The sequence below is a fragment of the Dryobates pubescens genome, chromosome 3, assembly GCF_014839835.1.
Source record: "Dryobates pubescens isolate bDryPub1 chromosome 3, bDryPub1.pri, whole genome shotgun sequence".
Classification (NCBI taxonomy): Eukaryota; Metazoa; Chordata; class Aves; order Piciformes; family Picidae; genus Dryobates; species Dryobates pubescens.
Window position 1 is genome coordinate 9,606,554 of NC_071614.1, and position 13,379 is coordinate 9,619,932.

Genomic DNA, 13,379 nt, shown 5'->3' on the forward strand with positions numbered 1-13,379 from the left:
TTTCAGACATTAATTAGCAGATGCTGAGTACAAAAGCAAAGCTCTGCTGGCTCTGCTTTATGAAGAACAGAATTGTTGGGGGGGGGTGGGGGGTGGGGTTGAGGTTTGACCTAATTGCTGCTTCAGAAATGGCTTCCTTATCACTGAAAGCTGAGGGAATGTGAGCAGGCTGGTAGACCTTTGTTCTTTTATTGAAAGATTTATGTTGCTAACCTTCAAACACTGGGTGATGTATAGGTTCAGATCTTTACTGACAAATTCCAGGCTCCCTGAACTCTGAAAGTTGGAATGCAGGTATAGCAGCGCACACCACTCACTTTTCAGATTACTCAGCGTGAGGAGAACTTAAATAAAACACATCAGAAAAGAGGATATCAAATGGCTGTGACCTACTACTACCCCTGAAAGCTAAGTATGGACTTGATGTGTGTGTGCTTTGTCTGACATGTAGAAACTGCAAACTGGACAGAGAGGAAAGGAAAAAAAAAAAAGAACCATGGCATATATAGAAAATATTCTGGGGAGATTATATTTCAGGTGTGAAAGGCAAGATCATTGGCAATGGACATTAGAGGCATTAGGGGCACTCTTCTTCTGGTTAGGCAAAAAAGACAACATTCTATTTAGCAGACAAATCCGCAGCAAACTGATGCATTTGGGAAACTCCAGTCCTTGTAAATTCTCATTAGAGCAGACTGAGGAAGTAAATGAAACCAAGCTATCAGCAGTCTTCAAAATCACATGTGCAAGTAAAGCAGTAAGATCAAGTATAGGTCACATTTTATGGCAAAAATCAAGGATTATATCATGGGAGCTGTCATCGTTGATGGTATCATATATTGCCTTTTTAATACAAAGCGTGGTCATGGGCTGTGTTTCTGTGGTAACAGGAGAGGTTGACATCAGAATTATGATGTAAATGAATGGATCCTCATATACCTCCTGATTCACAGGCAGTGAAGGATGCACAGAAGGAACTTAGATGTAACTTCTGCAAGAATATCATTAAAAAAGAACAAAGAGGAAAGGGTCTAGGCACTGACAGAGGGCTCTGCACATTTTTTGACAGGATAGCAATAATGAGAGCAAAGCAAGCTGTTCCCTTGCATGGTTTCTTTTCCATTTCTCTCCCCCCTGTCTTCTCCCTTTACTTCCTGCTCTGCTGTCTTTTAAAGATTATATTGTTCACTTTAAAATACTAAAAGTAAAGTTGAATCAGATTACTTGATGAAAGAAATGAAATATTGATTCCAGTTAAAGAGGTCTATTTTTAATGTAAGTTTCTCCATAAACATTTGTGTATCCATAAAGGCATTGAGTGCAGAGCACTCTGCTACACAAGTGGGGACAAGAAGTTCTTGAAAGGGTAATAAAATTGGAAATGGCCTAAGGACTGGTACAGAGATGATGCTGGTTTTCACTTGGAAGCCTCATCTTTCCATGGCTGAGTGAACTTGCATTTCTTTGCATCTTTCCTTTCAAGCCAGTTTTTATGTACCAAAAGTTAACTCTGAACGAATAGCACTGTGGGGTTCCCTATCTGCTCTCTCTCAATGACTTCCAGATCAAATGCATAAGGTTTGCATGCCCAAAGATGGTTTTATGGCTGCCAGAGCTCTATCTGGAATCAGAAAAACTAAGCATTGTTCTTTCTGAGGCCAGTGCAAAATCTTCCCAGCAAAACGCTAAACACATTGGAGGTGGTGGCGTTGCTGTCCCTGGAGGTGTTTAAGGAAAACTGGATGTGGCACTTAGTGACATGGTCTGGTCAATGTGGTGGTGGTCTGGTCAATGTGGTGGTGATAGGTCGTAGGCTGGACTTGAAGACTTCAGAGGTCTATTCCAGCCTCACTAATTCTGTGTGATTAAAAACACAGGTTCTTGCTTGTCCAATGGCTCTTAATTCCGTGGTCTTCTTTTCCATTAGAACTGCAAAGGTTTTATTTTCTTCAGCTTCAAGACTCAGGAGTGGCAGAACACTTAAACTGGGAAATGAAAATGTATGAGAATAATCCTCAAATGTGATATTTGGAAACTCAAGAGAGTCAGATGGAGATCTGCCCTTACATTTCTACTGTGGAAGATCTAATGAGAGTCAGTCTTTTCACAAAAATATAGAAAGGCTTTCAGGAGAAAGTGCTGAATGCTTTTCATTTTAAGCCTGTTTGGTGGTTTCTCTGTTATTTTATTGCTTATATTGCATATAAAAAGATCACTCTCTCATTGCTCTAGCAGACATTCTCCAACTGGAGATTTGATGGAATTCTGATCAGTTGTGGCTAAGGCAGAGAATTAACCTTGCTCACTCTTCTGACTTTTTGCTAAATCTGTACATATAACATTTGTTTCAGTAAGCCTGAGAAACCCATGCATATGTCCTGGTGAAGAAATAAGATGCTTCAACTACTATCTCTACATGTTCACAAGACTCCTTCTGACAATGGAGTGTGAAGTGTGGGATCCGAGGCTACGGCTGCAACAGAAGGTCCAGTTTGAAAGTTTCTTCTGTTAAGGCAAACTTTTGAACCCAGAATGGTTCAGTGAAGCCTTGCAGGAACATAGAAATTGGTCTATTGAGGGAAAAAAAAGATGACATAAAATTGGAGAGTTCAGGTCTGTATTTTAAATAAAAATGTGTCATAGATGCAGACTAGAAGTAAATACAGAAATAAATGTCAGTATGGTGAGTAAGGATGTACCGGGTTTATATTTAATCCTTCTTCCAACTGTAGCAACACTTTGGGGGTTTAAACTTCATAGATCTTTTTGAATAAAAGAGGACATTTGCCATTTACCTTCATAGGAACTTTTGGATAAATTAGCTTTAGCTATGTTTATGTCTTGCTATTTGTTCTCCTCTACTAGTCCAAGAAGTTTAAAATTCAATATGTATACACTAATGATCAGGCAAAGGATCTCATATTTGCATATGAAAGAAGCCATTCTATCTTTGTTTACATGCACCACAGTGAATAAGCACAATAAACCCCCATAGCTTAGGTGAAACATAATTCTCACCCAGTATGGGTACCATTAATCCTGGGAGTAAAATGATACTACAAAAGAAATCCATTGAAGGTATTCAGATAATCATCATGGTGGAGATCACAGGGGCCCTTCAGGAATTCCATGAACCAAGACAAAAATATCCTGCCTTTATCTAATAAATTATTCACTATGAAGAGAAAGTTCTTCACTGAGAGCATCATTAGCCACTGGAATGGGCTGCCCAGGGAGGTGGTGGAGTCACCATCCCTGGAGGTGTTCAAGAAGGGATTGGGCTTAGCACTGGGTGCCATGGTTTATTCATGAGGTCTGTGGTGACAGGTTGGACTTGATGATCTTTGAGGTCTCTTCCAACCTTGGTGGCTCTGTGATTCTGTGTGAGTTCATTTCGAAGAGAAGACATTTTTATCAGCACTCAAAAGCTTTCCAGAAGGAAGAAACCTGTACACAGCTCATGGATATGTGACCCCTGAAGTCCTTGGAAATGCTGACACAGGGTTGGTTTGTTTGGGAGTTTTTGTGTGTGTGTGCTTTTGTTTTGAGGGGCATTGGGGGGTGGTGTTTTGGTTTGGTTTAGTTGTTTTGGTTTGGTTTATTTCAGTGAGATGTTGAGATTTTCTACATGATTGCATTTCTTAAATGGTATCAAATGCCACAAATGACTATGGACTCTTACACTGAATTGCACAGGGAAATTGCACAATGGCCAAGGATCCTCAGGATGATGAAGAGACAATCCTGAATGAGTCCCACAATAAGCATGTCACACAGCAGCAGCATGGCTGACATCCCCACCATGCAACATTTCATCTCTATAGATGAGTGTGGATTAGACTAGAAGAACAAGGAATGTCTCTCTACAGAAACCATGAAATTGATTTGTACAGTCAGCAGCCACTAGATCCATAAAAATCATAGAATCATAGAATGGTTTGTGTTGGAAGGGACCTAAAAGATCATCTAGTTCCAATCCCCCTGAGCAGGGGCACCTCCCAGTAGACCAGGTTGCTCAAGGATGCATCCAACCTGGTCTTGAACACTTCCAGGGAAGAGGCTTCCAAAGTTTCTTTGGGCAATCCATTCCAGTGTCTCCACACCCTCAGTGTAAATTGGTCCTCATAACCACACCAAACCTAACTCCATCCTTTCCTGCACCTAGTGTCTTTAAGAGGGCAGTCAAAAATATCTTCTCACTACACTTGCACTTGTTTTATCTCAGCTATGTTGCATATAGAGATGTGATGAAAAATCACCATCTATTTATATGCAAGTTGAAGAAACATGCTTTGGCCATGTACTCTAAAAGCAGCAGATGCCATCTGCAATTAAAATTATGTAAATCTATTCTGTTGAGGAACAACTAAGAAGCATTTCTAGAAACATTTCTGATGATATTTCACAATGGAAGAATGTGAGGTCTCTGTGTCATTTCTTTTAAGGTTAGTTTTGCAGTCACATTGCCCTGTTATTGCAGTGAAAAAGAGAGAAGGAATTTAGTTGGATTCATGTATTAAAGTTGTAGCTGCACATTTATCATATCATAGAATCATAGAATCAATAAGGTTGGAAAAGACCTTAAAGATCAGCAAGTACAACCTGTCACCCAACACCTCAAGACTACTAAACCTTGGCACCAAGTGCCACGTCCAAGCCCTTTTTGAACACTTCCAGGGATGGTGACTCCACCACCTCCCTGGGTAGCACATTCCAGTGGCTAAGAACTCTCTCTGGGAAGAACTTTCTCCTCACCTCCAGCCTAAACCTCCCCTGGCACAGCTTGAGACTGTGTCCTCTTGTTCTGGTGCTTGTTGCCTGGGAGAAGAAACCAACCTCCTCCTGGCTACGAACCTCCCTTCAGGGAGTTGTAGACAACAATAAGGTCTCCCCTGAGCCTGCTCTTCTCCAAGATAAGCAACCCCAGCTCCCTCAGCCTCTCCTCACAGGGCTGTGCTCTAGTCCCCTCCCCAGCTTTTTTGCCCTTCTCTGGACACGTTCCAGCAACTCAACATCTTTCCTAAAAGTGAGATGGGAGAAATTATAATCCCACCACAAAATGTTCTCTTCAAGCAAATTCCACTTTCCTAGCACTCAGCTTTAAATGGTGATCCTTGAAGCAAGCTCTCGAGGCAAACACATCCACACAGTTTCAGAGAAGAGCAGATGAGTTTCAAATCTAACAATTCAGCAAAGAAAAAAGACTCCAACAACATACTTCATCTCCCTCTCCTGTACTAACCTCTCATGTAGATGTCCATGCTGTGTTAGCAAAGGTCTATACCGCTTTCATTAGTGGTGAGACACTAGAACAGGTTGCCCAGGGAAGTGGTAGAAGCCCCATCCCTGTAGTTTTTGAAGGCCAGGCTGGATGCGTCTGTGAGCAACCTGATCTGGTGTGAGGTGTCCCTACCAGTGGCAGGTGGATTGGAACTGGATGATCCTTGAGGTTCCTTCCAACCCTAACAATTCTATGATTCTATGATTACTGCTGCAAGGAAAGAAGTTGGTGGTACTCAAATTGGATCCTTCATAGTCCCTGTGACATTAGAAATCTTTGAAATCACAAGGAAAAGGAGCCTTCCACTTCTCACTTCTGCATGTTTTGCAAATAAGTAAAAAGAAAGAAAATAAAAGGAAAAAAAACAAAAGAGGGAAAAAAAAAAAAGAGGCAAACCAATACAAGTGCAAAAGAGGTTGAGGAGAAAGGTTTCCAACAGGACTTTATTTCATTTTCAATCTAAACAAAGAAACTGTTCAAAACTTTTTTTGCAGTAGTAGAGGCTGAGAATCACTGATTAAAGCAACCACCTGTGTGTTTCTCAAGGAAAGAGGGCTCATTATATTTAAGTTGTACATATTACAACTAGAACTTGGAAACTGTGAACAACTGCTGCATTTCCATCTCACCAGTGGAACATCCTCATGACCTGTCATCCACACTGACAAGAGATGTACCGTTTCTGTGATGTGCTGTTCCCAAATGAGCATAGGAAGTAGTCTGAAGTAGGACACCTTGCAGTTGGCAAAGTTTTAACGTGACAAAGTGGCTTTAAGAAGTGGAATTATAGTCCCCTCACCGCCTGCAAATAAGGGAAGGTAATCCTGGCTTCTGCTGAAAGCTGATCATCCAACAATAACAAGAACTGAAGGCCTGGATACCCACACAAGTATCAAATACCAGATAGAGGCAGATATGCCAGATCTCCTCACACCAGGATCCTATCACTTGTTTTATCCAGAGTGATTCTGAGCCAGCTGCTTTGTTGTAACTTCTGCCAAACTCAGGGGAATGGAAGCCTCAAACATTGGTTTGGAAGAATTAGAAACACAAGGTAGCAAAGTTTATCTGCAGAGGGACAAAACACGTTGTAACATCATCTTCCTCCTGAGTGCAGTTGTGGTTTCCTTCACTTGTGAATAAAAAGGAGAGCATGATAGAGATCATTAGGACCCTAGAGAACAGGTCTTATAAGGAGCATCTGAGGGAGCTGGCATTGTTTAGTCTGGAGAAGAGAAGCTTAAGCAGAGACCTCATTGCACTCTATAACCACCTGAAAGGAGGTTGGGGTGAGTTGGGGGTTGGTCTCTTTTCTCAAGTAACAAGTGGTAGGATTAAAGGCAATGGCTACAAGTTGCACCAGGGGAAGTTTAGATTGGATAGCAGGAAAAATTTCATTCATGCAAGAGTGATACTGGAACAGGCTGCCCATGGAGGAGGTGGAGTCACCATCCCTGGAACTGTTAAAAAACTGTGTAGATATGGCACTTTGGGACATGATTTGAGTGCCAAACCCAGATTTTCATGTCAGCTGTCAGAGTTCCAAAACTGAGCTTTCTTAATCTCTGCTAATAAAAATTTCCCAAAATGGTTATCTGGAGGAATCCAGAGAACATATTTTGGGTTTTATGTAAAATAGTGTTGTTTGAAAGAAGGAAAAGCCAGAGTCCTTCAGCTAACTTGATAAACCTACAATTTAAAAGTTAAGATGGTAAAATGTAATTGTTGCCCCTCCATTTCCAATTTGTGGCATGAAATGTTAATTGCAAGTTGGAAAGAATTTGAGGCAATTTCAATTGTCTGTGGAAAGCAACCTGCAGCAAACTTTTTTTGGTGAGGGCAATTAGAAGACTGACAGTAGACAAATGTAATGAAATCCTTGTATGATCCAACTCACTGAGAATATCCTCATTCAGAGCATCTCAGAGTGCTTTAGGTGGGAAGGGACCTTTAAACATCATCTAGTCCAATCAACCTGCAGTGAGCACAAGCCCTACGAGGAGAGGCTGAGGGAGCTGGGGTTGCTTAGCCTGGAGAAGAGGAGGTTCAGGGGAGACCTTCTTGCTGTCTACAACTACCTGAAGGGTGGTTATAGCCAGGAGGAGCTTGGTCTCTTCTCCCAGGCAACCAGCACCAGAACAAGAGGACACAGTCTCAAGCTGCACCAGGGGAAGTTTAGGGTGGAGGTGAGGAGAAAGTTCTTCACTGAGAGAGCTGCTTGCCATTAGAATGTGCTGCCCAGGGAGGTGGTGGAGTCACCATCCCTGGCGGTGTTCAAGAGGGGATTGGATGTGGCACTTGGTGCCATGGTTTAGTCATGAGGTGCTGGGTGACAGGTTGGACTTGCTGGTCTTTGAGGTCTTTTCCAACCTTGGTGATTCTGTGATTCTGTGTGTGATTCCTGAAGAGGGTTTTCCTTGAAATGCTCCCAGAACCCAAGGCAATATCCACTCTGAGGGTTTCTTCCTGTGGTGGTTTGAGCCTTAACTGGGATTTAAGAGCTCAGATGGGGACAAGGCTGAGAATTCCTCCCCTGCTTCCCCCTCCTCTTTCCCAATCAAGAAGGAAAAAAAAAAAAAAAAGAAAGAAGATAGGGAAGAAGCAAATCTACTGAGAAAGTATTTGGAGTCAGCTTGGAAGTGGAGAGGTAAAATTTTTCTTTAAAAACAATAGCAGTAACAGGAAGGGTTCACAAGGGTAAGGAATAAGGATGGATGGGGAAAAAATATATATAAAAAACAGTCCTTTGAAGTCCTTTGAAGAAGCGTGAATGCAGCAGGGAAGAAGAGGACTGGCCCTGACCACGTGGAACCAGGAAGCCAGCAGCAACTCCCCATGAAACAGAAGTAAAAAGAGAGAGCAAATGGCTGCAGTGTCTTCCTCTTTATAGGCTTGCTGGACAGGGAGGGGTAGTGGAAAAGACTAACTCAGTTTCCCAGGGGGAAAACACCCTCCAGAGAGATCAAGGCCCTCACAAATCCTCCCCCTCTACTTTCAGGATGGGCATAACCCATCACACTCCCCAAGCCTAGAAACTAAAAGAGAAATTTGGATGGAGCAGAAATTTAGAAACCCTTAAGCTACAGCACAAAACCCATGCTCAGTATGAGTAGACCTTGGTTTCCAGGTAGAATTCAAAAGATAGCTCTGTATAGAAGAAAACTTCCATCTCTTTTGACAGGAATTTATTACAACCTGTTTGATATACTTCTTCCTTCCAGTAAATACATCCACTTCCATAAAAAGAAAAAGGAAAAATAAAAATAAAAGGAAAAACAGAGAAGGGAAAAAAAAAAAAGGAAAATCATGTAGTTCTCAAATTCTGTACCTTTCAGGCTGTTACCCAGATTGACAAGGAGGTCAGCAATTTGCTGAGTGTTGCTACAAAGATTACAGAAAAGTGCAGTAAAAGTGCTGGGACTGTCAGTGCCTTGATGGCTTCAGATCACATTATGGTGTTTAAGAGCTTCTAGTAACACTGAGCTCAGTATTTCAGCACTGGCTTTTCTTCAGTCAAATCAGGCATGGGCTGAGATCACAGCCCTGGTGTAAAGTTCTTCCCAGATCTCAGGCAGCATGCAGTGTTTGAAAATAAATAGAAACAAAAGTATTATTTGTCCCAAAGGACCTCGTTCTGCTTGTGTGGGGTCAGACTACTCAGTCTGAATCCAATCAATTTGACCACAGTGTAGTTGACAATTTCCCCCATAATCAAAGCACTGCAATCAAGTCAGTAAACAGACTCACTCAAGGTTAACCAAACGATATGGCACCCAAGAATTGTTCTGACTGAGATGTTGTGGATGCTGTGACGGTGCCAAGTGTATGCCAACTCTTGGAAAGATTAGAAATAAACTTTAATGACTCCAGATTCCTCTCTTTGCTATGACAGGAAAAGACGGTATAAAGCTCTACAAATGCCAGTACTTTAGGGAAAGCAGCCACAGACTATTGCTATGTCAAAGAGTCTGTTTTAAAGCCTACCAGCCAAGGGCCAAAGGGAGCTATCAGAGGAAAGACAAAAGAAATCATTTCTACAAGCTAGGCCAATAACACAGGCACACATGCCACAAGAGAAATCAAAATCATGACAGTATTTACAAAATGTAATCCTGCTTCCTAGTGTGCTTGTTCCACAGTTTCCCTGTGTTCACAGAATCACAGAATGGTAGCACTTGGAAAGGACCTCTGGAGATCATCCAGTCCAACTCCCCTGCCAAAGCAACTCCCCTGTCACCCAGAGCAGGATGCCCAGGACCACAATGTCCAGGCAGGTTTTGAAAGTCTATAGAGAAGGAGATTCCACAACCTCTATGGGCAGCCTGATCCAGAGGTCCAGCACCCTCAAAATAAAACAAACAAAAAAAAATCTCCTTAATGTCCTCATGGCTTAGTTAGTCATGAGGTGTTGGGTGACAGGTTGGAATCGATGATCTCTGAGGTCTTTTCCAACCTTACTGATTCTATGAGTCTAAGTGAAACCTTCTGCATTCTAGTTTCTATCCATTGCTCCTTGTCCTATCTCTGGGCACCACTGAAAAGAGAATGGCAAGCCACCATTTAGCTGTTACTGGGCATTGAGAAGATTCCCTCTCAGTCTGCTCTTCTCCAGGCTCAAGAGCCACAGGTCTCTCAGCCTTTCCTCATGAGAGAGGTGGAGGTTGTGGAGTCACAAAAAAAAAAAAGAAGGCTGTATATCTGAGGGTTAAGAAATTTATTCCATATTGAAATAATTACTCACAGATTAATCAGAGGAGTACCTTACATTAGTTATCCAGCAGTTTTTCATATAATGAGAGTGGCTGCTCAAATTATAATAAAATCATTTTATAAATCCAATGATTTGAGCTGCTGGATTCAGGGGAAACAAAAATAAATATAAATAACCCCCTGGGACATCTTCATTTCCGTTTGTTCAGAAGAGTTTCTTTTCAGATTTCCCCTTTGCCTTCTAAGAGGCAAAAAAAAATGTGTTATTTATACAAACTTCCTCAGGATAAGAGCTCTTAATGTTCTAAATTTTCAGGGGCTTCAGATGCCTCTTAGATTTGAATGATTTGTTGTATTTTCAACAATTCTGTCCAAGCTTAAAGTGCAGCTGAAGGAATTTTGTTTGGGTCCTGATCAAAGTTCCAGATTTCAAGTTTGATAACAACTTCCCCAAATCTCTGCAGAAAGCCAAGGGGTTTACTTCAAAATTGATGCACAGGTGTCTCCACATGCAAATAGTTATAGATCTTTCTTTTTATTGTATGTAGATATACATGCAGACATAGATGAAGTTGGAGATGGAGATGGGGATGGAGATGGAGATGGAGATGGAGATACAGATAGAGATGATAGAGATACAGATAGAGATGGAGATAGAGATGAGAGAGACAGAGACGGAGACGGAGATGGAGATGGAGATGGAGATGGAGATGGAGATGGAGATGGAGATGGAGATGGAGATGGAGATGGAGATACAGATAGAGATAGAGATGGAGATGGAGATAGAGATGAGAGAGAGACAGAGACAGAGACAGAGATGGAGATGGAGATATAGAGAAAGAGATAGAGATAGAGATAGAGATAGAGATGATAGCGATAGAGACAGAGATACAGATGGAGATAGAGGTGGAGGTGGAGGTGGAGATGATGTAGAGAGAGAGAGAGAGACAGATGGAGATGGAGAGAGAGAGAGAGAGAGAGAAATAGAGATAGGTAGAGATAGACAGAGATAGACAGAGATAGAGATGGAGATAGAGACGTATGCATACATGCAAATAAATTATTTTTGTTTCAGGTTAGTGGGGAAAATGTGAATTTGATCTATAAATCTGAGGTTTGACATAACAGCTTGAGTCATTTTTTTATAATTAAAAGTGCATCTCTAAAGGTGGGGAACAATGAATTCAGGCTATTATATTTCCCATCCTGTCCTCTTCTGTTGTACCCCAGCTATGACAAGCTCTGGATCTGTATTTCTTATGGGCATTTTGAAAAAACATTTGCTCCTGTCTTTGATCAATTCTTGTCCCTAAATAAAAATATTTCCAGTGGTTCTTTCTGTGTTACATTTGCTTATGTGTTTTTGAAGCTGGGAGCATCAGGCTGATCAGAGAATCACAGAATCACAGAATCATAGAATCACAGAATCATAGAGTGGTCTGGGTTGGAAGGGACCTACGAAGTTCATCTAGTCCAACCCCCACTGCAGTAAGCAGGGACATCCTCAACTAGATCAGTACTTTCCTGTGTGCATATAAAGGTATATGTAGTTGTATGATTGATTATTGATGTCTAATAAAACCAATAAACTTTCCAGTCAAAAATGTTTGAGTAAATATTCTCTGCCTGGTGCAGATGCTGCTGTTCAGTCATTTCAGTTCTTGTTCAGAGAATCCTCCCACCCCACTTCACCACCAGTAGAATCTGGGAAGCTTACAGTCATAGTAAAAAGAACTCACCCTTTCAGCCATCTCCCTTCTCTTCTCCTCCTTACCATGCACCAGCTATTCTTTGCAAATGCTACCAACATTCCACCTGGAAATCTAATCACCCTTTTCCATACATTTTAATTTTATCTCAGTGCTCAGTTAACACCACATTAAGCACATTTTGCAGCGAGCCAGACTTCCTACGTTCTAATCAAAATCAGTATAAACATCTCTCAAAATTATTAACATGCTATTGGTATGCAACCTCACTTGATTTTCCAGCTAATTTTCCTTCGTGATTGGGAGCTGATCAGGAGGAGAATAGATAATAATTTGCCAACAAGATGGTGACTAATGCTGTTAAGAACTGAATCAGGTTCTGGGGCAGACCCCGATGTGTGTGGTACATCAGGGAGGGGGAGATCTTATTGTTCTCTCCAACTCCTTGAGAGGAGGTTGTAGTGAGGAGGTTGTAGGTCTCTTATCTCAAGTAACTATTGATAGGACAAAAGGAAATGGCCTTAGGTTTCACCAGGGGATATTTACATTGTATGTTAGAAAAAGTTTCTTCACTTAAAGTGTGGTCAGCCATTGGAATGTGCTGCCCAGGGAGGTGGTGGAGTCACCATCCCTGGAGGTGCTCAGAACCTATGTTTACATAGTGCTGCAGGACATAGTTTAGTGGGCATGGTGGTGTTGGTTTGTTGGACTCAATGATCTTACAGGTCTTTTCCAACCTTAATGATCCTATGATTCTATAGCTCTTCAAGAATTATGCTTAAAAAATAGCAGATGCTAAACACTGACTTAACAATCAAGTAGCTATGCAGGACTGTTAATCACAGAATCCTTAAAATCATGCAATCATAGAGTCATTTCAGTTGGATAAGACCTCTAACATCATCAAGTCCAACCATCAATCCAAAATCACCATCCCCACTAAACCATGTCCCAGCGTTCCAGGTTTTGAACACCTCCAGGGATGGTGACTCCACCACCTCCCTGGGCAGCCTGTTCCAATCCCTGACCACTCTTGCAGGAAAGACATTTTTCCTAATATCCAACCTAAACCTCCCCTGGCACAATCATTTTTGCATTGAATTGAAAAATACATGCAATCACTTCCTTATGAATTATTCCACATTTCAAGATAAAATGTCATCAATTATTTTTAGCCCAGAGAACATGTGACCACATGCTATAGATAGCATTGAGTAACATAATACCAGATAATATGAGGTGATCTGCAAATAGAAAACGAATGCAGTATTGGCAGGGCCCTGCATAGCAAACCCTGACATCTGCTTGGCCACATTTTGCACTTGTAAATTCCTCAGCTCTGTCTGTTTGTGTTTAATGAACTTGTCTGGAAATTCAGAGCACCTAACTGAGAGATTATCTAAAGTAACAGCACAGCAGCAGTCTGTTTTAATTTAGGCTGTCTGCAAGCTACTGCTATGAAAATTAACAACTCTTAAGTGTGTTAAATAATCCCTGGCCTTGGTAATAATTGAGCAGGCTGAAAGAAGTCATACAACTTGTATTATCTTGTTGTCAAACACCAGCTGATTTTTTTTTTCCTCCTTGTATATTGATTTGGAGAATTAAGCTGCCTCTACTTAGATATGTCAGCCTGGAAGGATTTTAAAGACAGCTAGCAAAGTCCTAGGGTTACCAGT